General features: G+C 49.2%; 1 protein-coding gene across 5 annotated transcripts in view, besides 1 other annotated feature; it reads left to right on the top strand.

Moving 5' to 3' along the window:
- Window positions 19,278–21,828: an enhancer, noted in NCBI's record as "VISTA enhancer mm77". NCBI's record gives its function as "enhancer in: heart[6/6]" and the evidence as "EXISTENCE:transgenic organism evidence [ECO:0001131][PMID:17130149]".
- Window positions 19,784–25,534, top strand: part of Myl2 (myosin, light polypeptide 2, regulatory, cardiac, slow) — a 20,750-nt gene continuing 14,999 nt past the window's right edge. Inside the window, exons 1-6 of one of the 5 annotated variants that reach the window (NM_001384328.1) lie at window positions 19,784–20,163; window positions 20,636–20,755; window positions 20,888–20,910; window positions 21,707–21,818; window positions 21,927–22,094; window positions 23,728–23,848. The gene's annotated coding sequence lies outside the window, so the exon portion shown is untranslated. Of the gene's footprint in view, window positions 20,164–20,248; window positions 20,911–21,450; window positions 21,526–21,706; window positions 21,819–21,926; window positions 22,095–23,727; window positions 23,849–24,884; window positions 24,963–25,534 lie in introns of those variants that run through there. The other 4 variants (NM_001384329.1, NM_001384327.1, NM_001384331.1 and 1 more) reach the window with 4 other exon arrangements.

Consider the following 25,534-nt stretch of genomic DNA (forward strand, 5'->3'; position numbering starts at 1 on the left):
AAGGAGAAGCCCCCCCCTCTCCCAACACCCATCATAAATACATATTCAGATAATGCCCAGAATTAATGGGACTCGCATCCTAATAAATATCATCAGTTAGTGACTGCTGGAGGGAGATATATTTTGGTAAAATACAGCTTTTGTTTGGATGGAGGGTTCGGGGGTGGGTTTGCACGGAGCATAAATCTGCGCAGAGAAATATCTTTTGTGGATTCTTGAATTCCCACGGAGCTCTAAAAGCCTGGATTCGTGGGAACACCCGGGTTTCTGTTGGGGGAAGAATTAGTGTTGGGTCTTTGTGTATGAATCTCCCGTTCTAGAATTGTCTATGGACGGAGTTAGTGGCACAGAACTTGGAGCCTGGAGGGTATGAAACAGGCCTGGTGGTTGAGTGGGGAGGGTCGGGGAAATGGGGGTCTTAGCAGGACCCTGTGCACCGTGAATGAGTCCAGCCTGAGGCAGAAGGAAGGAGTGTGGCTCAGGCCGGAAGTGGATTGAGAGCCTACACTCACGGGGCGTAATTTTGGGTGGGGTAGAGCGAGGCTGTGAACCCCGTATTTTCCTGTTAAGGGCAAATTTGCAGAGATTGGGGGAATCGGGAGCTGTGTGGAGTAAACACACCGAGTCTCCAGCTACAACACAGCTGAGCTCACCAGAGCGGGCTTTGATAGTGTCAGCAGGAAGAATTAAAACCCAAGCCCGCTCCGAGCGTCTGCGACACTGGCAAATGAAAAATTGAGCCTGCGGGGTTTGTTTGTTTGTTTTGTTTTCATTTTCTTTTCTTCCCCCCCCCCCCCTAGTCACTGAGACTAATAATATCTCATTTTGTTAACTGGAAAAGATCGTTTTAAAAAACACTGTGATGACGTCCGTACTAACCGTTTCTTTCTGTGGCTTCCTCTAGGCTTCGAGGCTGTTCTGCCTTGCTACCCCCTGCCCCATTCAAGGTTGGAATTCCCAGGAGAAGCAGCGCCTGCTTTGTCTCTGAGCCTTCCGGCTTGCTGTTCCCTTTGCCTGGAACACTCTTCCCGCTGCTGAGAGCTGGGTCACTTTCACATGCAGAGCAGTAGGAAAGCTGGTTCCCCGAGTCTCTCCAACACCCTAGATGTCCATTTTCCCTATAACAACCTCTTGAACATGAAGAAAACGCTCATTGTGCCTTAACTCGCACTGAGAGCTGGGGCCAATCTGTCAAGTCCAACCCATAGCTAGTTCGCCTCCCCTGGGGGCAGGTGGGTGTGCCCACTATCAAAGGACAGTTAGCTCTGACTCTGTCACCAAATGCTCTGTGAAATTCAAAGTGGGCATGAGGTGTCTGAGAAGGGATTCCACTCCCCACAGGCACTGGAACATTTGTGGTAAATATTCATGACACCAAGGTTACCTTGTTTCACAATGATGGACAACTATCACCTTGAATCTTGCAAAGTTGACCGTGGCTCCACTCAGAAACTATGTGTCAAGCAGTAATTACCCTAGTCATGTCCCTCCTGCTTCCCCGCAGCTGGTGACCAGTGCTCAGCTTTTTGTCATTCTGGATTTGTCTCTTCTGTGTATTTTGTCTTTGGCTCACATGATACATGGCTGGCGTCTACTACTTAGATTTCCAAGTTTATCTGTAGGAATCTGTGTTTGTTCTTCCTTTTTGACAGCTGAATACTATTCCAATGTATTGCTATATCACACTTCTACAATCATCTGTGGATGGACATGTAGGCTGTTTCCAGCTTCTGTCTTCCAACCGACAACACTGCAACCAACACTGGTCAGCAGATATCTATCCCACCCCTATTTCAACCAGTATTACTTTATACTGAGAAATAAAATTGCTAGGCCATGCAAGCTTTCTGCTACCCACCACGTATTATCCTCACTTTCCAAGTGGAGAAAGCGAGGCTTCAGTTTTCAGCTACAAATCTCAGAATACACAGCTAGGTGAAGATCAACCCAGGATCTGATCTCCACAGTCAGCCCTAAACCTACTGGGAGGGTGAGGAGGAAGAGAGCAGGGAGGGGAGGGGGGAGAGAGCAGGGAGGGGAGGAGGGAGAGAACAGAGAGGGAGGAGGGAGAGAACAGGGAAGGGAGGAGGGAGAAGGGACAGAGCCTCTTTCTAAGAGCAGTGTTGTTCCATATTGTCATTTTCTCCTAAGGGAGGAAACTCTTGGTCCTCCCAGATCACCCCATATTTTAACCTGCTGCAAGGTTCTGCAGTTTTTGATGCAAGTATCATTGTTCAATAATTCATACAAGGGAGGAAGCCAGTGGTGTCTTACCCAAGAGTGCTGTTTAGTACAAAAATAAAAAAAATTAAAAAATAAAAAAGGTGAAATTTGAGCCAGCCTCTTTGATTGCCCCCAGCCTCTTCCCAGGCCCCTCCAGGCAAATCAAGGGCATCAAACACCTTGTGATGTCTTTCTGTGCCTGCACCTTCAACCTCAGAGGGGGTCTTCATCAGTGTCTTTCAGCCCAAAGTCAGGATGCTTTAGTAGAAAGACAGCAGGCAGAGCAGCTTCGGGCTGGGCTCCAGTCCATGGTCAGAACATGCCAGCAGGGGGTTCCCTGGACCTGACCCCGCTCTCCTGGGTCAATCTCAGCTTCACTCTCCCCAAATTCTCCTCTCAGAGGCCAGGTGACCGACCATGACCACCACCAGGCAGGTGTAGTGAGCCGATGAACCCTGGCAGGCCACAGTAAGTGTAGTTTTCCGTGGTTGTAATAAACTCCAAGCCCAAGAGGGTGGAGCTTGAAGGAAAAGGAGGAGGAGGAGGAGGAGGAGGAGGAGGAGGAGGAGGAGGAGGAGGAAGAGGAGGAGGAGGGCTCCTTGCTGGCTTGCTCTCTGGTGTGTTTAGCTACCTTCTTTATATAGCCCAGGCCTGCCTGCCTGCCTAAGGATGGCACCACCCACAGTGGACTGGTCTCTCCTGATTTTATTCTTGGTGCTTTGGTTGGGTGGCTTACAACCTCAACTCCAGCCCAAGAGGATCTGACGCCCTCTTCTGGCCTCTTTGGGTACTGCACACATGTGGCCCATGAGCACACATACACAAATAAATCTTTTAAATATTTTTTCAGTGACTCTTTAAAAAAATTATTTAAAGATTTTTATTTTATGTGTACACGGGTTTTGTGCTCCTAACCACTGAGCAATCTCTCAGCCCGCAAAGATTCTTTAAGATATCCAGTCTTGGTGCTAGAGAAATGGCTCAGAGCTTAAGGGCGCTGTCTGCTCTTCCAGAGGTCCTGAGTTCAAGTCCCAGCAACCACTTGGTGGCTCACAAACATCTGTAATGAGATCTGATGCCCTCTTCTGGTGTGTCTGAAGAGAGCAATGGTGGTATACTCATATACATTAAATAAATCTTAAAAAATAAAAACCTACCTTTGTCCCGAAGGACAAGACACAACCCAAACTGACCTGACTGGAGAGACTGGAAAGCTCTCTGAAATCCCTGTTGGTCCCTTTCACCTGCCCATGGTGTCATCACAGGCATCTCTCCAGATGACAGCTTGGGACCCACCCCAGCCTCACCTTCAGCATAAGCATCCCAGGGCTCAGGTCCATTGAGCCAGTGTCTGAAACCATCACCAAGCAAGGGACTGAGCCATGGGGCCAGAGGGTAGGAAAGAGATGAGTCCTAGAAAGTTCCAGAAAGATGTGTGCAGAGAAGAGGAGGAGTGGGTGGCAGGCAGGAAGTTCACATGGCAGGAATTCCTATCCGGAACCAGCAGGGAGGTTCAGTCCAGGGATAATGAGGTCGTGACTCTGCATAATCTTTCCAGTAATGGTGTGCGGGAGACAGAGCTTGTATGACAGAACAGTCAAGACTCGAGACTGCCAGCATGCACAGGGCTCTAGGAGTTCCAGGGCTGGGGATAAGGTCCTGGTGTTGCTATGTTCCATATAATCAAAGCATGGAGTGTGGGGGTGGATCTGGGAAACTGAGCATCCAACTTTGGTAGAGACTGGTTTGTTTGTTTGTTTGTTTGTTTGTTTTCCCTTCAGTAGAGAGTTATGAGTCACACGAGCCTTTCCAATCTGTTCTTAGACCTGTGACACTTGTGTGTGTTTTCTGCAGGGCACGTGGACTGTGCCAGGAGAGGAATGAATGAGCATGGGACTGGTGAGGTGGAGTGTGCCCAAACCCCACAGATCTCAGGTTTGAGAGGGCACAAGTAGACCTAATTTCCTCCCTGTCTCCATGCCTGTTTGGGGGTCATGTAACCACAACCCCAACCAGATGGTCACAGGTAGTCAGTCATGAAGTGGTGCACCTGGAAGCCTTCTCCATGCAAATAGAGCATCACCAACCTCTTAGCCTTAGCCAATAGAATGCATTGTCCTCCCAAGTCCCATCCCACTCCCCGGGGTTCATAGGGCCCCTGTCCACATGGAATAAAGCACACAAGTTATTTCACCAAGGATCGTCTGAGACTGGCTGTTTTTACTGAGCTGTAACACTTAGGGAGGAGACCCTCCCCTGAAACATTCATGGTTGAATGGACCTTGAACCCTCCTGCCTGGCTAGGCTCCCATTACTCACAGAGGCTCACATTAGAGCAGCGCTAGCCTCAGACATTTCCACCACAGAAGCAGCCAAAGGGAGCCAGGAGCCAGGCCACCTACCCCACGCTGGCTCCCTGAGCCTCTTTATTGCTTTTCTAAGGACCCCACTTCCAGCATTCTTGGGTAGACAGGAGCCCTGTGGACCCTATTCGTCCTGAACTCTGCTTCACCCTCCTCAGACTGGTATACAGCAATGTCTGATGCCCCAGAGGGAAGGGGCGGACATCAGGAGCCCACCTGTTCTAGACTTTGCCCTGCCCTCTCTGAGTCTGTGTACCAGCAGTTCTGCCAACCCACCAGAAGAGGTGGAACCAGTTTCTCAGACAGGGTTTCTCTGTGTAGCCCTGGATGTCTTGGAACTCACTCTGTAGACCAGGCTGGCCTCAAACTCAGAAATCCGCCTGCCTCTGCCTCCCAAGTGCTGGGATTAAAGGTGTGCGCCATCAACACCAGCTGACCTGTGACACTTTTAATCTCAGAACTAAGGAGGCAGAGGAAGGCCGATCTCTTGAGTTCCAGGCCAGCCAGAGCTACACAGTAAGACAGTTTCTAATAAAACAAAACAACAACAACAACAAAACAGAAACCAATTTATTCTTAATTCCTCCCCAATGGCAAATAGGTGTTGTGAGCTCTTTAAAAAGAAACAACTCCCCAGTAAGCCTTTCTGGAATGATGGAAACCCCCTAGCCACAGCCCTGCTACTGAAGCTTGCGAATGTGGCTAGTGATACAGAAAAACTGAAGTTTCATTCCATTTGTTTAAATTTAAATAACAGGGGGGGGGGGTGCGGGTGAGCTGGAGTTGAAATGATCAGTGACAAACCCAAAGCAGAAACACCTGTCCCCGCGCCCCCCACCCAGTGCTGGGTGGCACCCCAGGAGGATGGCAGACTAGCTCTGGGTTCAAGGAGAGACCCTGTCTCAGGGGAATAAAGTGGAGCAAGATGGAGCAGGACACGTCCATCCTCTGCTGGCCTCCTCCAGGTCACACTCGTGACAGTTCCCTGTCAACTTCACAGACACAAGCTAGAGTCATGAGGGAAGAAAGAACCTCAGTTGAGAAAATGTCGTTATAAGATTGGGCTGTAGGCAAGCTCAGAGGGCATTGTTTTAATAAGGGATTGATGTGAGAGGGCCCAGCCCACTGTGGGTGGAGCCATCCCTAGGCTGGTGGTCCTGGGTTCTATAAGAAAGCAGGCTGAGCAAGCTGTAGGGAGTAAGCCAGTAAGCAGCATCCCTCCATGGCCTCTGCATCAGCTCCTGCCTCCAGGTTCTTGCCCTGCTTGAGTTCCTGTCCTGATTTTCTTCAGTAATGGACTACAATGTGGAGGTGTGAGCCGAATGAACCCTTTCCTTCCCAACATGCTTTTTAGTCATGGTGTTTCATCACAGCAATAGGAACCCTAACTAACACACACACATACACAGTGAAAATATAAAAACAGGATCTGAAGAGTTGGCCCAGTGGATAAGAGCACTTGTCGCTCTTCTATAATATTTAGGTTTGATTCCCAGTTCCCACACGCTGGCTCACAACCATCATCAGAGACCTGACGACCTCTTCTGCCCCACCCCCACCCCACCAGGCACCGCACGCATCCAGAGCACAGACATACAGGCAGGCAGGATGCCCTCTCCTGCCCTCTGCCTCAGGCACTGAACACATACGGTGCACTGTCATACATGCGGGCAAAATACCCATGCACACAAAAACACAAAATAGACTTTACGAAAATAGAACTCAGCCTTCGTGACTGGGTAGGGCGTCCCAGGATGAAAACTTGCTCTGTGGTTGTCAGCATCGCGTACTCGCTTCCTCTTCTCCTGTAGAAGATGCTTTCCAGTCCTTGACTGACAGCAGAGACATCTCCCAAGAGCACAGGGAGTCTGGGAGTACGCCGTGCTTGGAACATCACTGGGAACTTCAGAGTCCAGGGTCTTCCCTCCTTGTCTCTGAAGTGCCTGTGTTTAACATGAAAAGGCGTTTCTAATTAGTAGGTCGGCCCCTCTTGACTTTGATAAAAAGCAGAGGAGAAAAGGATTTGATTAACCCAAGATCTTTTCAATTTAGCGGGTTCCACATGACCGAGGTCTGTCGCAGCCTCCTAGCCGAGCTGCTGCATCTCAGAATGTTCATTCCTCTGTGCTCCAGTGGGTGCTGCTAAGGATGGAGGGGTGGGAGGAGCAGGGCTCGGAGTCACCGCAGTCATCTAGATGCTTGACACAGCTTCCCAGGAAGGGAAAATGACAAAGCTTCCCACTATCAAATAAAATCATGTCTTCAGCCTGAGCTTGGGGCAGAAGGTTCTAGATAAGCAGGAATAGAGAACTATCTATCCGGAAGGTCAGAGACAGAGAGGGGATGGTCTACCATAGTCATTACTAATATGTGATGTCCTGGTGTCTGCTGTCTTGGCTCCGTGTGCGTGTGCGTGTGTTGCCTGCATGTGTATCTGTGCACCACGCATGCAGTGCCCACAGTGGCCAGAAGAGGGCACTGGATCTCCTGGAACTGGAATTATAGATAAATGATTGTGAGCTGCCACGTGGGTGCCCAGGAACCCAATCCAGGTCCTCTGTAGCTCAGCCTTCTCTCCAGTGCCTGATGGGCTGACTTTTCACATTACTGAGACCAGAACTCCCATCCTTCCTGCACACCAGGCAAGTGCTCCACCCCGAACCCACTGGTCACTTTTGTGCTTTGAAATAGGAGCTAAGTTGCTGAGGCTGACAAGTCACTGGTACCTGGGCCACCTCATCACACACCAGGCTATGCCAGCCAAACACAGGGCCCCCCAGCAGTGGCCAGTCACACGCCATTGATCCCTCACCTAGTACACAGATGGGAAAACTCCAGAAGGGAGGGCTGAAAAATCTCACCGTTTTTTTTTGTGTGCATGCAGGAGCACATCAGAAAGACAGGTCCGTGCATGTATGAGGGCAGGGATCAACTTGAGGTGTGTGTGTGTGTGTGTGTGTGTGTGTGTGTGTGTGTGTTGAGGGACGGTGTAGGTAAGTGCAATGCTTGTGGAAACCAGAAGAGGGCATTTAGACCTCCTGGAGCTTGAGTTACAGGTGGTTGTGAATGGTTTGAAGTGGGAATCAAACTCAGGTCCTCTGTAAGAGCAGCAGGCCCCCCTCACCGCTGAGACATCTTTTCAGGCCACGCCCATCTCTTTCATGTAGGTGTTGTGGATGGACTCAGGATCTCTGTGCCTATGTGGCAAACACTTTGCCAGCTAAGCCATTTTCCAGGCCCAATTTTTCCCTCTTTCACCACAACACAGGAGCCCATGTCCAAGGATGGAGACTCCTGGTGTAAATGACAGTGACCTGTGGGCTCAGCACAAGGCTGATCAGGGTACCACCAGATATCCAAGAAAAGAGCTTAAAGCGGAGATCCAAACACAGACCTTCCAGAAGCTTCCTAAGGAACTGGTTTGGCCTGTTTTCTATGCTGGGGTCCCTGGTTGTCCAGGATCCTCGGTGGCCTCCCAGGCAGCACCGTGAGCTCAGAGATCGGGACTGTCAGTCTGTTAGCCGAAGGCTGAGCAGTGAAGCAGACACGGCATCCCAGACGCGTGAATTATACATAACCATCTGGGGAGGGTGGCCCAGAGCCAGCCCAGCCTGTGGACATATGGAGTCATATGTTCTTAGTAGCAGAGCCCAATGCTGGCACCCGGCCATCTCTCCTCCACGGTGCAAGGCAACTCCCATTCCTGAGATGCTGTCCGGAGCTTAAAGCCGGGACACCTGGCTCTGGGGGCCTGAGACTCTTGGGAATCTGGGACTGGGTTGTTTTTCCAAGTTTTCACACCCATCAATAAGCCCTTTCCTAACCTGGGTGTGGTGACTCAACACTCGGCACTCGGGAGGCTGAGGCAGGAGGATTGTCGTGAGTTCTAGGTCAGCCTAGGTGACATGATGAGTTCTTGGCTATCCTGGGCTGCCTAGCAAGACTGCCTTCAAAACAAACAAAAAGAAATCCACGAAAGCCTCTTTTGTACCCTTCAGCAGGTTTCTCTTGCACCCAGAATTTAGATAGAAAATGATAAAACTTTACGTAGGGGCGGACTTAATGAACTCTCTCAGGGTCGACTGGAGACCTGCTCAAGTCCCCTTTCCGGTCCCAGCCTAGGCGCATGCGTGCATGTGCGCATGCGTACATGTGCATTTTCCCCACAGGCAGGATGTGAGGATTTGAGGGAGGGAGAAGGCATCGTGGGTCCAGTCACTTGTAGCCTCCAGTTGCCGGGGATCTTTCCAGACAGGCCGAGATCCACATCTCTTCTCGTAATCTTTCAGCTGGAAAATGACTGTCTGTCTGCTCTTGACTAACTGCCCATCAGCAATGACCTCAAACTCCTTCTCAAACTCAGCAGGTGGAAATGAAGACGAGAAATAAAGAGGTGTGTATGAATGAAGCCTGCTGACACATACGGGTGCAGTATGAAGGTGAGGGCCACTGAGAGGGCTCAGCAGGTAGAGGGGCTTGCCACCAAGCCTGATGATCTGAGTTTGATTCCCCAGGATCCACATGGTGGAATAAGAGACTTGACTCCAGGAAGTTGTCTTCTGACTTGCACACATGCTCAACACATGCACAGGCAGCACACACAGAGTAGGTTCAAAGTCATTTCTTGCCACATAGGAAGTTGCGGACTGGCATGGGATACGTGAGACCATGTCTCAGGAATTAAGAAATGTGCATATGAAAGTGTTTTAAATAAAAGATCTGTCCATGAAGCCCCATACCTTTGTACATCAACTTAGAAAGTTAAGACAACAGATTCAAAGTTGTCCAGAGGAAGACCCCAGGTCGACGCCCACCTGCGGCCAAACTCTGGGGAGGCTGAGTCTGGAGGATCAGGAGTTAAAGGGCATCCTGGGCTACATTGTGTGTGTGCATGCGTGTGTGTGTGTGTGTGTGTGTGTGTGTGTGTGTGTGTGTGTGTGTGCACGCGCGCGTGCGTGTATGTGTGTGCGTGAGAGAGAGAGAGAGAGAGAGAATGGACTTGCACATGTTTTAATCACAGCACTCAGGAGGCAGAGGTAGGCAGATCTCTGTGAGTTCAAGGCCAGCCTGGTCTACACAGGAAGTTCCAGTCTAGCAAAGGCTATAGAGTAAGACCCTACTTCCAAATAAATAAGACGGCTGGAGAGACAGCTTAGAGGTTGAGAACGCCAGCTGCTTTTCCCCTGGGTTCAGGTCTTTACCTGCTGAGCCAACTCCCCAGACACAAGATTTTTTTTTTTAAGGAACCAGAGGGACACTGGACAGTGGTGGCGTACACCTTTAATCCAGGTACTTGGAAGACAGAGGCAGGCAAATCTCTTGAGTTCAAGGCCAGACTGGTCTATACAGAGAACCCCTATCTGGAAAAACAAAAACAACCAAACACAATAAACAAGGTACATGGATAGAGCTGATAGATGTAACCCAAGGATGTAGGTGACAGTTCATCACCATAAGAGACAGGGGCCCTGCCTGGGTGACAGACCCACATAGTTAACTAAGCCACGGCTCCAGATCTGGTGTATGCTGGGCCCCACACCTGGAACTCAGGCAAATGGGAGTTATGACCACAGTGGCTGTCTGTCAGCCAATGGGTGACCTGGTCAAGACAGGGCTAAGTCTCAGAGTGGAGGACAGTCCTGGGACTTCCCAGCAGCATGAGCAGGCTGGTGACTTGGAATGGAATGAAAGATGATGAATTTAGGTCCTGGTGTATTGCTAATAAATTCTTCTAGCTTAAAATCCAGATTTTAATAGCATTTATTACACCTTTATTTAGTGCGAGTGTGTGTGTGTCCACAGATTGCAGCAGTGGCTTGTCACACAGCACACAGGTGAAGGCCAGATGACAATTTGCAGGAGACAGCTCTCTTCTTCCACATTGGGTTGTAGGGATTGAACTTGGGTTTTCAGACTCAGGAGCAAGTGCCCTTACCAGCTGACCCATCCTGCTGACCCCAGGGTTTTGGTTTTGGTTTTGGTTTTGGTTTTGGTTTTGGTTTTGGTTTTGGTTTTGGTTTTGGTTTTGGTTTTGCTTGTTTTGCTTTTTTTTTTCTTTTTAAAGATGAACTCTCATCATACGGTTTTAGGTTAACATTGAACTCCTGATCCTCCTGCCTCAACCTCCCAGGTACCATCACACTCAGCAAGATTTTGGAAAAGAAAGCCAGGCAGTGGTGGCACGTGCCTTTAATCCCAGCACTTGGGAGGCAGAAGCAGGCAGATTTCTGATTTTGAGTCCAGCCTGGTCTACAGAGTGCGTTCCAGGACAGCCAGGGCTACACAGAGAAACCCTGTCTTAAAAAAGGAAAAGGAAAAGGAAAAAAAAAAAGATTTTGGAAAAGAGATTTAAGTGCCTCTTTTAAATGTCACAAAATCCTTGCCACCTTTGCCTGAGAGAGCATCGGGAAGACAATAAAGTGGTGCGCACCGCTGGACACCAGATGGAAGGATTAATATGCTTGGCTATATTAAAACACTATACTTTTTAAAAAGGCCTGTCTTACTTAGGGTTTTATTGCTGTGAACAGACTCCATGACCAAGGCAACTCTTATAAGGACAAAATTTTTTTTTAATTTGTTTTTATCAAAATGACTTTTCATGCAATATGTTTCAATCCTGTTTGTGCTCCCTCAAGTCCTCCCAGACCCTCACTTTCCACCCAACTGTACGTTCTTTTTTCTTTGTTCTTGGATATTTTCTTTATTTGCATTTCAAATGTTATCCCCTTTCCCTGTTCCCCACAACTCCCGGAAACCTCCTATTCCATCCTCCCTCCCCATACTTCTGTGAGGGTGTTCTTCTACCCACCCACTCCCACCTCCCCACCCTAGATTCCCCTACACTGGGGCATCTATCGAGCCTTCATAGGACCAAGGACCTCTCCTCCCATTGATGCCTGACAAGGCCATCCTCTGCTACATATGCAGTGGGAGCCATGTGTACTCCTTTGTTGATGGCTTAGTCCCTGGGAGCTCTGGGAGGTCTGGTTGGTTGATATTGCTGTTCTTCCTATGGGGTTGCAAACCCCTTAAATTATGAGAACAACATTTAACCGGGGCTGGCTTACAGGTTCAGAGGTTCAGTCCATTATCACCTATTCCAACAGGACCACACCCACTCCAAAGAGGCCACACCGGTTCCAACAAGGCCACACCCACTCTAACAGGACCACACCTTCTAATAGTGCCACTCCCTGGGCCAAGTGTATACAAAGTATCACAAGGCAATTACTAACTTTATGAAAAAAACAAAATGTAGCAGTTATAGTACTGAAGACCAGCTCTAGCTGCAAGGTTCAGGTCCTGAGACAGGGATGGGGCATCGGGCACAAATGAAGTCATTGACCACCTGTTTGCTGACTTTCAAGCCAGTGGCCCCGAATAGATCAGGCCATCTTTATTTATACCATCACAATCCTGCTCATATGAGCAGTGACATCATTGCCTATTTTATTAAAAGAAATCATAACATCAGCATTATAAACGTTCCATCATTACAAAAGACCTCCCAATAGTTTCCCTTCCTCCTTCCCCCCTCCTGCTGGGTCAATCAGCCCCCTAACCTTATTTTTTTTTTATTCCAAAGCACAATTTCTGCAAGCCAAAAATAAACGTCTAGCCAGGCATGTCCTGCAGACTTGAGCACATAGCTAGCTGATTGCAGATGCGGTTACACAGTTATCCAAGGTGGGAGACAGATTAAACATGTGTGGGTATAAGTCCGGTCATCAAATAGCACCCCTCTGACATGATACTTTTTTAAATTGAAGACAGAGGCCTGTTCATTGTATCAACAAGCAACCTTTCCTGATAGGCACCTATCAGTTCAGTTCCTGATCCCATGTTCCCAAGAACCATCTTTAAGTCTCTACTGATCACTCTGTTGATCAGACACAGCTTCCTCCGAACAGTCATGCAAGCAGGACCCACCGCTCTCCTCTCCGCAGCTGCCCCAGGCTTACTCGGTGTGACAGCAGCTGCTTCTCTAAGGGACATGATTGCATGTCCCAAAATACCCAGGATTTAGGGTCACATCTGAAGCATCAGAACAGGCAGAAAGAGGAGAAGAGGGTTTTACAACTCAAACGAGTATTGAGAAAAACAGAAAAATCATCCACGAGGCTTTCCAGCCTGTGTGATCCCAGCCTTGCCCGTGTCTGACAAACTGAAACTAAATTTTGCTTTTGAGTACAAACTGCAGAGTGGCAAGCAAGGAGAGCCCGAAGCACACACGGTCTAGGTGATAAGCGTAGAGACCACCACATTCACCACCACAGGCGATTGCTAAATGGGACGGGGCTTCCAGTAGAGTCCCAACTGTGAGGCACTCATGCTGTCCCCTGCGGATGTTGCACGGCCACACATTTTAGGGAGCTGCCACAGGCTGCAACGCCCTCCCCTACTCTGACATCTTATGCCAAGGGAGCAAGTGTATTGCTGTTAACAGAAGAATATTGGCTCTCCATTACCCACTGCAGCCCACAATTGATCAGATTTCCAGTTTCTCCCTAACTTTCCTCTTCTGTTTTGGGATCAAGTCCCAGAAATGTTCCAAATAGTTCACTGTCCCCTCCCCTTCCTCCTGGCTGTGGGGTTCTCCAACTTTGTTTTGGGTGACCTTGGGAGTTTCTGGCTGTTCTGTGTTTTGAAACTGAGTCTCCCTCTGCAGCCCAGCCTGGCCTCAAACTTACACACCTCCTGCCTCCACCTCCTGAGTGCTGGGATGACAGGCATGTGCCACTGTGCACAGCCTAAATTAAAACTTTAAACAGGCTAGTGTTTGGCAGTGGCCCAGGCACTGTCTGGCTTGTATAGGGCTCCAAATTCTTCCTATGGTTGGGTTTTCCACACGGGCCGCCTGGCATTCTAACAGTGTTTTGACATCTGTAAGTTAAGATACTGGTACAGTTGCCCCAAAGTGACTCACTGGGGGCAGACACAGCATTGGTGACACAGGATTGAAGTGGAAATTTCGGGTTTCTTTTGGAGACTCAGTTGTGTCACGTGATGTTCTTCTGGAAGCTGTCTTTAAAAGATTTATTTATTATTATATGTAGATACACTGTAGCTGTCTTCAGACACCCTAGAAGAGGGCATCAGATCCCATTACGGATGGTTGTGAGCCACCATGTGGTTGCTGGGATTTGAACTCAGGACCTTCAGAAGAGCAGTCAGTGAGTGCCCTTAACCGCTGAGCCAGCTCTCCAGCCCTGGAAGCTGTCTTATGAGAGGATGTTTTGCTGACGCAGACACTTGAGAGGACACGTGGTGTTTGGAGCATAAGTAGAACCCCACAGACAGCGAACGAGACCCTCGTACACAAATCCACCTTGCAGCTCTCCACTGGTCTCTGATCTTCGCTCGTGACTTCGTTGAGAGAGGCTCAGCAAAGAACTTCTGGTGGTACCCTGGCTGCTGCTTGCTGCTTCCACGGACTGCTACAGACTCAGCAGAGCCTCGCAGTTTCTTCTGGATCGAGTTGCTGCTATGGATTCATATTTGATGTTTTGGATTAGACTGTTAATATCCTGACAACACAGATTGGACTCTCCCCCCAAAGAACTACTTCTAAACAGGGCCACAACTCCCATTTCCTATCTATCTTTCTTTTCTCCTACCTCTGATAGGTTGGCTAGAAGGCTAGAAAGCATTTAAGAACCCTAAATAAAATAGGCTTGAAAACAAAATCTAAGCCCGCAGGTGGGGCCCAACAACGTGGCTTAGGCATGATGGGTAAGCCTGCTTCTAATGTAGCAGAAGAAAAGGCAGGTACTGGAGCTGAGAACCTGTCACTGCTGGGGCCCTTCACCAGTAATGAGGGTCACAGGAGCCTCAGAAAGCCTTGCTGGCATTTCCCCTGTGCCCAGCAAAGACATGACTGCTAAGACATGCTAGGAACATGTGCACATGCATACACACACACACACACACACACACATGCACACACACGTGCATGCAGGCACGCACACATATATACACACACATGCATGCACTCACACTCTCACACACTAAGCTTTGGTGGGATATCATCCTGCCTGCACTTCCACTGCCCTGTGACTCAGGAGGCCAAGGTAGGAGAATCATGAGTTCAAGTAAAACACAGTTAAAAAAAAAAAAACCCTTCCCTAATAAAATGAAAAGAAGAGTTTTTGTGTTATTTGACACCTGTCTTAGTCAGAGTCTCTATTCCTGCACAAACATCATGACCAAGAAGCAAGTTGGGGAGGAAAGGGTTTATTCAGCTTACACTTCCACACTGTTGTTCATCACCAAAGAAAGTCAGGACTAGAACTCAAGCAGGTCAGAAAGCAGGAGCTGATGCAGAGGCCATGGAGGGATGTTACTTACTGGCTTGCTTCCCCTGGCTTGCTCAGCCTGCTTTCTTATAGAACCCAAGACTGCCAGCCCAGAGCTGGCACCACCCACAAGGGACCTTTCCCCCTTGATCACTAATTGAGAAAATGCCTTACAGCTGGATCTCATGGAGGCATTTCCTCAACTGAAGCTCCTTTCTCTGTGATAACTCCAACCTGTGTCAAGTTGACACACAAAACCAGCCAGTACACCACCACCTGTGTTTAAGTTAGTCTATTCAAGTTTGAGATGATATGATGTAAGGTCCTAGGGAGATTGCTCAGTGGTTAGGAGCACTGGCTGCTCTTCCAGAGGTCTGAAGTTCGATGCTCAGCACCTCCAAGGCTGCTCACAGCTTCCTATAACTGCAGTCCCATGGATCCCATACCTTCTTCCAGTGCGCTGATACACATACCAACAGAACACCCATGTACATTAAAAACATACAGGCATCTATTTCTAAAGAGAGATTGTATGGTGTGAAGTAATTGCTGTGTGGTGGCTTGAATGAGAATGGTCCCGTAGGCTCATATGTTTGAACGGTTGGTCCCCAGTTGATGGACCGTTTAGGAAGGATTAGGGGGGTATGGACTTGTTGGAGGAGGAGGTGTCGCTGGAGATGTGGCTTTGAGGTTTCAAAAGAACATGACAGGCCAAGTCTGTCTGTCTGTGTCTGTCTCTCTGTCTCTCTGTCTCTCTCCTCTCTCTCTGCCTATAACTTAGAGACCTGGTGTGAGCTCTCAGCTACCTCTCCAGCACCACGCTCGCCTGCCACTGTGCCCCCGCCGAGATGTGCATGGATTCACGTCACGGGACTAGAACAATAACTAAGACACTTCCTTAGCCATCAGCCTCTAAATCCCCAGAATTTCAGAACCACCTTTCACGAACACCAGTTTTATTCCCTAAAATCCCCAGAGATACTTCTAGAAAGACAAAAGAAACGCACTCGGTAATGACGAGACATGAGGGGCTTTCTGATGTAAGCCATGAAGAATTTTTTTTTTTTAATACAGGCGTCTTCCTCATCCTGTGACATCAAAGTTTCTGAGGTGGTCTTCAGTGCTCCACCATGCTCCCATACAGAGGCGACACCCATGTCTCAGTTCCTGGGTTCAGTAGTCTGGGACACATAAGAGGACCGAGCAGGGCTTGTGTCTAAGTGTGGCTTAAAACAGGGCTCCTGGAGAACAGTGGGCTGTGTCATACCGCCACCTTGTGGAGAAGTTCTGACTAGCAATGCGAACGAGCCCTCCAGCTCTGCTGGTCCAGCCTGGGGATGGGCCTTGCTCCTGGCACCTCCTGTTAATGGAGCTCCAGGGCAGGGAGAGAGGGCAGACAGGGGTGGAGGAACAGAGGGAGTAGTGGCCTCCTGAGACCACACCAGGCCCTGAAGGCCTCCAGGGGGACAGGCCTGGAAACCTGGAACAGCACTCAAGAGCCTGAGGCAAGAGAATTGCTAGAAGTTCAAGGCTGGTCCGAGCTGCAAATTCTGTCTCAAAAACATTAAAAAGCCAGGTGTGGGGCTGAAGAGATGGCTCAGTGGTTAAGAGCACCAGCTACCCTTCCAAAGGTCCTGAGTTCAAATTCCAGCAACCACATGGTGGCTCACAACCATCCGTAATAAGATCTGACGCCCTCTTCTGGTATGTCTGAAGACAACTACAGGGTACTTAGATATAATAAATAATCTTTTTTTAAAAATTAAAAAAAAAAGCCAGGTGTGGTGGCTTACGCCTTTAATCAATCCCAGCAGGAGTAGATGAATTTCTGTGCATTTGAGATCAGCCTAGTCTACATCAGCGGTTCTTAGCCTTCCTAACGCTAAGAGCCCTTAATACAGTTCTTCGTGTTGTGGTGACCCCTAACCATAAAAATCATTTTCGTTACTACATCATAATTTTAATTTTGCTACTGTTATAAGTCATAATGTAAGTATCTGATATGCCAGATATTTGATATTCGACCTTTGTGAAAAAAGGGGGGGTCGGGACCCACAGGTTGAGAACTGCTGTCTTCTCAGTGCGTTCCAGGGACAGCCAAAGCTACATAATACAGAGAACTTGTCTCAGCAGAAACAGCGCATACATTTTAAAATAAACAAAATATAGGGGCTGGAGAGGTAGCTCAGTAATTAAGAGTACTGATCACTCTTTTCCTTCTCTCTTTTTTTTTTTTTTTTTTTTTTTTTTTTGGTTTTTTCAGACAAGGTTTCTCTGTGTAGCCTTGGCTGTCCTGGAACTCACTCTGTAGACCAGGCTGGCCTCCAACTCAGAAATCCACCTGCCTCTGCCTCCCAAGTGCTGGGATTAAAGGCCTGTGCCACCACAGCCTGATACAAGTGTTCTTAACTTAGCCATCTCTCCAGCCCCATCACTTGATTCAAGGGTCACCTTAGAGCTGCGTGGTGTGGGTAGCAGAGGCACACAGGAAACTAAGGACCTCCTCACCTATAGGCAACTGGCTTTCAATTTGGAAGTTGCCTATACAATTTGGTAGTACAATACACTGGTCTTCCCTATGTAAAAAGTAAATAAGAAAAACAAGTTTGTTCACTCACACTTGGCTCTCCCTACAAAATTACCTTGACATGGATGATAGATAAAGGCAAACCCTGAAACAATGAAACGTCTCAGAAGCAACACCAGAGACTGTCTTCACAGCTCAAGTGTGGTAAAGATTTGTGGCAGACAAATCATAGAATCTGCACTTGTAAAGGAAAAAATCCTGGAGCCAGGGTGCACACCTTCCATCCCAGAGGCAGGTGGATCTCTGAGTTCAAGGCTAACCTGGTCTACAGAGAGAGTTCCAACACAGACAGAGCTACACAGAGAAACCCTGTCTCAAAAAAAGAAAGAGCGAGAAAGTTAGAGAGAAAGAGAGAGGAAAGAAGAGGAGGAGGAGGAGGAGATGACTCCAGGCCAGCCTTGCAGACTCCAAGGGGCCACTCTGAGAACAAGTGACTCAGTACCAAGGAAGTGTGAGCCCAGTATTCAGGGGGGCTGAGGCAGGAGGGCTGTGAGGTCAAGGCTAGCCTAGGAGGTTATATCTAAAAAATTATTAAATTAAATTAAAACAAATAAACCATGTCCTGGGGGTCCCCTGTGGTGACACCAGGTCTCTCGGGCTTTGATAGTGAGTGACACTCCCTGCTAGAGTTTACATCCAGAATCAAATTATGAGTGTGTAGCATCCGCTAGGCCTGAGTTCCAACCCTAGGGCCCTCCGATCCCTGGCTCCCAAAAGCCTCAACTACTGGTGAGCCAGATGCCATGACCAAGGCGGCGGGGACAAATCTAACAGCAATCCCCTCCACGCCCCCTCTCCCACGCGACTGCACAGTCCCCTAAGCAGCGCAGAGCCTGGGGCCGTGTTCCCCCTGCCGGCAGGCTGCGGAACTGCCGCTAGAGATGGACAGGACAGGCAGCCTGCCGAAACTTTCTAGGCGGGAGGAGGCATAGCCTCTTGCCTGTAGTGCCTGGGTCAGGGCACAGACCTCCTAGAGCTGGGGATGGGCCTTTCTCGGAGACAGATCTTACCTTAAGATCCTTCAGCTGACAGTCAAGTCCAACTCCCCAGAGATCTTTCTGGAAATTCTCTGGTTTCCCACAGGTTTTTAAGCTTTCCATTTAAGCATGTTGTGCTGGTGCGCTTTCTGTTGCTGTGATAAGCATCATGACCAAAAGCTAACAAGAGGAGGAAAGGACAAATTCTGGCTTCTGGGTTAGTCTGTTATCGCTGGAAGCCAGGCCAGAGCTCAAGGAACGAACCCAGGAGGAAGCTATGTACTACCGTGCTGTCTGTGGCTTGCTCGGGCTGCTTTCTTGTATAAGCCACAGTGGGCTACCCATTACTCCACATCAATCAGCAACCAAGAAAATACCCCACAGATGTGCCCACCTGAATGGGACAGTTCTTCAGGTGAGCGCCTCTTCCCACAAGAGCCAAGTTGACAACCTGCTGCGAGGTATTTTATTTGATCACATTGTGAACCCTGAGACTGTGTTATTGACTGGCAAAACCAGTTTCCAATTGTGGTGTGATTCGGCCTTAGCTTTACCTTTAATCCCTCCGACTAGAACGCAGACGTGCTTTCGTACACACCTTTAATCCCAAACAATGAAGGAAAAGTTAGATTGTGGAAGGGAGCAGCCAGTTTGAAAGTGATGCCTAATTGAGTGGCAGACAAAGTGATGAATCAGAGAAAGATTTGACAGAATAGGATATGCCCAACTCTCAGGAGGAGAGGAAAGGGAGGCTACTTTAGAGAGAGCTGTGCAGAGAGAGGAAGCCGTTTTACCAGGAGAGCTGTACAGAGACAGGTTGGCTGGGGGGGGGTGGGGGTTCCAAGGATTTAGACTTTCCTAGAGTTCTAGGTGCTGGAGGTGGGGGTGGGGCACGCCAACAAAAACACACACAATTCTCTCAACACTCCTGAAGTTCTGGTGGGAGACAGATACTTGCAGAAATAAAGTCAAATCCCAAATCCGGAATGAAGGTGAATGCTGAGAGGAAGAACAGGAGTCATGAAAATGACAGATAGTGGCTGTGTCATCCAGGGGACAGGGAAGGCTTGGCTGTGCCCTGCAGGAACTACAAGGAGCTAATTGAGTTCTGATGGTGGCATAGGAGATAATGTTATAGACTCAGTGACAAGGGGCAGAGGGAAGGGGAGCCTTGCACTTCTGAGTGAGAATAAGGACTCTGCTGTCACCTAACACCCAGGAACAGGTTCATAAAGTCAGAGGCACCAACAGAGCCATTTCATGTCGTCCTGGCCACCATCCCAGCCACTGATTCTCCTGGGGATGGCTGGCAGCATCTGGGGCCATTTTAGTTGTGGCCCTGTGGCAAAGAGAAGTTGTCCCAGGAAACAGCTGAGTGGGGACCACAAAGGTGGCTGGCCCCTCACCCTTCTGGAGTGGCTTCCATCCGAGCCAGGAGGCGCTGTCCTGAGTGTCCACAGAGCTGAGGCCACACCGGCCTGTGATCCCAGGCTCAGAGCCCCCACAGAGTGTTGGCTGAAGACACACTGAAAGGCCCTTCACCCCGTGACCCCAGGTCGCATGACTGAAGAGCAGACCATGGCCTTTATATAGATCACTGGGCTCATAAACCCTCTGGACTGTCATGGTTCCAAGTTCCTCAGCGAAGGGGCTGCAGACAGGTCAGGCCACAGCTGTCGCTGGCATCTCAGTCTCACACAGAGGACAATGCCCTGGTATGTCAGGCACGACTGCCAGGACAGCGCCCGAGGGCATGTGAAGGGCACTGTTAAAAAGAGGATCTCCCGAGATTGTGTCCCCAGCCAGCCAGGCAGCCTGGGCTGAAAATGCAATTGGGGGAAAAAGAGACCAACAGTGTCTGGCTCCTGGGGGCGGGGTGTGTGGGGGTGTCTGCTCCAGAGTGGGGGACAGTGGGGACTGCTGGCCAAAAGGAAGTACACAGAGAGGAACTCCAACAACCTGAACCAAATCCAGTGTTGCCCAAGCAGAGAGTCTGGTTGTGGGGCCGACAGAAAGGATCATCTCTGACACTCAGTTTTGTTATCTGAGAAATGGGCCTTATTATATACACATCTGCTTACGGTCTGGTTTGGGATGGCACAGACCGGGAGGAGTTTGGGCAGTGCCCGGCATGCCCTGGGAGGCGGGCAAGCCGGTGACATGCACTTGGTGTTTCTGGGGCCTCAGTGAAGGAAGATCGCTGCAGAGGCTGGGGATGTCGCTGTGTGAAGCCCTCTTCCACTTCTGAGGACCCAGCACAAACCAAACGGACAAGACCATTTGAACTCGGAGCATCTGCCCTTAAGAGTTGAGTGTCCACAGCCTGGAGTGGGAAGTGGGGTCAGGAAGGCCAGACAGTAATCTCAGTCTCTCTGTACCCCCGCCCCCACGATGTGTGTCTGCCTGTCTGTCCGTCCTCTCGTGCCTGGATCTGCGCAGGCCACCCGCAGTCACAGCACACAGTAAGTACATATCAGCTGTTGGCCATCGTCAGAGCAACAGCGTCCCAAGACTGGAGCTGTTCATGGGGTAAAGACGCCGAGGTTCAGTCTGGTGAATTCATGTGTCCGGGGGCGGGTGGGGGCTCCCAGGAAAGCTGACCTGGAACCCCAGCGCTCAATGACTGTGGCAGTCTAGCCGGGGAAGATGAATTTGCTAAGTGATCTTAGCTGTCAGGCTAAGGTGGGGGGGAGGGTGGTCATCAGAGCAGGACAGAGAGGAAAGAGTTGGGGTAGGAGTGTGTGAAGTGGGGGTAGGGTGGCGAAAGAGGGGAGACCCCCAATGTGATTGGCAGCTACTGCCATAGGCTAGACCTAGGGCCAGACGTGAGGGGACTGTGTTCTCAAGGTTTCCTAGGGACAGAAGAGGAAAACGTTCTGCCAAGGGCCGAATCAAGGTGGCAGGAGCTTTGGGTCTGGAGATCTAAGAGAGTGAGAGAGATACAAAAAGAAAAAGGGCTGAGGACAATGATGAAAAAAAGGAATTCAGTGTGGCACTTCTAGGTCTAGCCTGCGCTGGGTGTAAGAGCTGACCTGACTGAACACAGCTGAGCTGAGGAGCCTTCCAGAATGTTCAAGGTAGTCCTGCGTGCCCATCTTCCATGGAGCACAAAGCCATGGTGCCTGCCAGAGCAGCACTCAGCACCCAGCACCCAGTGGCTCCCGGAAGGAGGTCTACCTCCCCTGACTCCCTCTGGCTAGCTTGAGTGGCTGCCACTCCCAGGGGCAGCTGTCATCAACACCTTCCGAATCTTGACAGGAGGAGATACGTTATCCTTGGTGACAGTAGCCATCAGCCACACTCTAGAATGGCAGCGACTTCTACAGAGACATGGACTCCATCACCCGGCACGCAAGGCAGACTGGTCATGGTAAGGCCACCTCCAGAAGAGACTAGTGAGACAACGCAGGGGCCTCGCCTCACCTGGTTCCGCCTTCCAGAGCACATAGACTAGCCTTTGCTCTCCTCCTGCTCACAGGGTTTGTAGTCTCTGCTGAGGAATTTCAAACCCAGCCATGTAGGCCCGGGACAAGGGGCCTCGCTCCTGGCAGCTGAGCCACACACAGTCATTCTGCAGTTGGCATGAGAAAGGCACCTGCAGAGAAGATGAATTCAAACCCTCCCCACCCTGGGCACAGTGGTCCAGGTCTGTGATCCCAGCACCCACTTGGGGAGGTTAAGGCAGGAGGATCCCAAGTGTAAGGCCAGCCTGGGCTACATACTGAGACTCTGTCTCAAACAGACAAGTAAAAGGCTTAAAACAAGCCAGGCAGTGGTAGCACACACCTTTAATCTGATCCTTGGGAGATAGAGGCATGTGGAAACTCTGTGAGTTTGGGGCCAGCCTGGTCTATAGAGTTCCAGGCCAGCCAGGACGACACAGAGAGGAAAATAAAAGCATAAAGCACCTCTGCCCCTCTAGGTCCCCAAGCTGCTCACAATTTATCCCAAATTCTACCTTAACAGGAACCCTGTCTCAGACTTTGTTTTCTTTTCTTTTTTTGGTTTTTTTGTTTTGTTTTGTTTTGTTGGTTTTTTTTTTTTTTTTTTTTTTTTTTTTGGAGACAGAGTTTCTCTGTATAGTCCTGGCTGTCTTGGAACTCACTTTGTAGACCAGGCTGGCCTCGAACTCAGAAATTCGCCTACCTCTGCCTCTCGAGTGCTGGGATTAAAGGCATGCACCACCACGCTCAGCCTGTTTTCTTTTTTAAGAGTTAATCTTTTTAATTATGTGTATGTATGTCTTTGCATGGATATGCCCACGAGAGTGCATGTGCCCTGGAAGACCAGAAGGGGGTGACAAACCCCTGCAGTTTTGAGCCTCCTGGCCTGGGTGCTGGGAATCAAACTTAATTTCTCTAGAAGAGCAGAGTCCTCTTAACACCCAAGCCCTCTTGCCAGCCCTTATTTTGTTTGGTTGGTTGGTTTTTGCCAAAGCTAGGAGTTCCAGCCCCAGTCTTTTATACTCTGCCCTCATGGCTTCTGACATCTCCAACTCTGCCAGGGGCTGACTCTTATCTTCAGAAAGCAATTGTTACTTTGACCCCCAGCAGTGCTGAGCCACCACCCAGGGCCTGAGGCTAGAAGAAAATGTACCCTCCTTCCATGGTCATCTTCAGAAAGCACTGTGAACCCAGGTAAAGGTAGCAGGTCCAGGTTCAGATGTAGTGTCCACAGCCTGTGCAAAAAGGACCCTTCACTTCCAAGCTTGCCCCACCTGATCAGACCACTCTCCAGATCTGGGGGAAACGGTAGCAGGCTCTTCACCCCAACAGGAGTCCCCAGGGCACACAAGATATTGCCTTTGATTTTGTCCTTATGACAACCCTGCGAATAAAATCGTCATCATGCCCACTCTACAGATTAGAATACTGAAGCTGAGAGCAAAAACCTACCTGATGTCACACTGCTGCTCAATGACTAAGCAACGAAAATCAAAAGTGAATATTCCCGCAGGCTCCAGTCTTGCAGATGACAAATGCTCTGTCACCGTCACATTTGGGTCCATGTTCTGAAATCCTCTGTTTTCACCTCCCTAGAACCCCAGATAGTACCTAAATAGCTGAGTCCATTCACCTGGCCCTGGCTTTCTGCTAAGGAATATGTCAGACATCTTCAGGATTCTTCAAACTTGTTCTGAGTAGAAATCTCTTCAGGCCTGGGAGCTGTTTCCTCTCAGCAGAAAGCCCCCATGTGGCACAGGCCAACTCCCCCACAACCAGAACCATCATCAGTCACAACTGCACTTCCTCTCATGCCGAAGAAACTTTTTTTTTCAGTCTTGGATGGATGCTGGAACCATCGGATCCTGTAACCCGCTTCTCCACCTCCAGTACAGACGTCAGGACTTGAGGCTCCCTCCGTCTGCTCTCTTCTGCACTGCACTTGAATTTCCCTGAGGTTTGGCATTTGGGGTTTTTGTTTGGCTTGTTTCTTTGCTTGCCTAGAGGAATAATCAATGCTTAGGCTTTTAATAGCAAAGGCATTTAGTGGGTCAACCAAGCACTCAGGAGATAGACAGGAGGGTCAGAATTCAAGGTCATCCTTTGCTACACAATGAGTTCAGGGTCAGCCTGGGCTACACGAGATCCAATCTAAAATAAACAAAAAATAAAATAATTGATATTTCTTCTCTGTATATTATAGTTATACTGTAGACTGTTGGGGATACATTCTCCAAGAGTCTCAAAGTTCATCTCCACTGAGTTAATTAATGTTGTTACTATAACACAACACTAGAGTCTGGTTCGTTTACAAATACAAAAGATTTATTTTGGGCTGGAGAGATGGCTCAGAGCTGACTGCTCTTCCAAAGGTCCTGAGTTCCAATCCCAGCAACCACATGGTGGCTCGAAACCATCTGTAATGGGATCTGATGCCTTCTTCTAGTGTGTCTGAAGACAGCTATGGTGTACTCACATACATAAAATAAATAAATAAATCTTAAGAGAGAGATTTGTTTCTACAAAGGCTAGATGCTACTGAGAGTAAAGGGTTTAGAACTCCGTTTTCCTCTTCTTACTAACTCACTAATCCCATCTTGGGGGGGGGAGGGGGAAGCTTCATGACTTCACCTAACCTCGTTCACCTCTCCTAGACCTTACCTCCTATCGCTACCAATCTCTGATTTGGGGATCAAATTTTCAACCCAGGAGCTTTAGGGAGACAAATGTAAACCCCAGTATCCCCTGACTCCCGGTGTACACTGGATCCTGCACACAGTAGGGCTCCAATAAATACTGAAAGTCCTTAGAATGGGGGCAAAATCATTTTTGTGTTTATAAATATGACCCACATGTTCTCTCATCTTTTAAAATTGTCAGAGTAATTTCTCTCTCTCTCTCTCTCTCTCTCTCTGTGTGTGTGTGTGTGTCTGTGTCTGTGTGTGTGTCTGTGTCTGTGTCTGTGTGTCTGTGTGTGTGTACTCACATCCAAGTGGGTTTGGGTACCTGTCATGTGGACATGTATATGTTGGTAGAAGCCAGAAGTCAACCTTGTGTGTCATTTCTCAGAGGTGATCCATCTTATTTTTTGAGACAGGGTCTCTCACTGAGGCCGGGGACTTACTGTTTTTAGGTTACACCTGCTGGCCAGCAAGCCAGAGAGACCGAGAGAGACGGTCTGTCTCCATCTCTCCAGCGACAGGCTTTCAGACCCACACCACCATGCCCAGCTTTGATGTGGGTCTGGGTTTTGAGGAGTAGAATTCAGGACCTCTTGCTGAGCCATCTCCCCAGCCACTGAACATAATTCATATATAATCTGGCTTTTGTTCCTTTTGTGGGTGCAGGGTGTGTTTTGTTTTGTTCTTTGCTGTGTATTATTCTGTGCATTTAAGCTTTATTTTTTTGTGACTACCTGGGAGGGACACTGAACAGCCAGAAAGGCCAGGCCGAGGCTTCACTGATGGGGATGTGAGCCCGGGAATGCTGGCAGCTGCCGGGAGCTGGAAAGGGCAAAGGAAAGGACTGTCTCCGCATCCACGGTGGACGCAGCCCTCTGCCCGATTTCTATTTCTGGCCACCAGCTCTGCCAGGTAGCGAGCTTGGCTGCTCTGAGCTGCCTGGGTTTGCCGTTGTATTTTCC

Source organism: Mus musculus, chromosome 5, assembly GCF_000001635.26.
Source record: "Mus musculus strain C57BL/6J chromosome 5, GRCm38.p6 C57BL/6J".
NCBI lineage: Eukaryota > Metazoa > Chordata > Mammalia > Rodentia > Muridae > Mus > Mus musculus.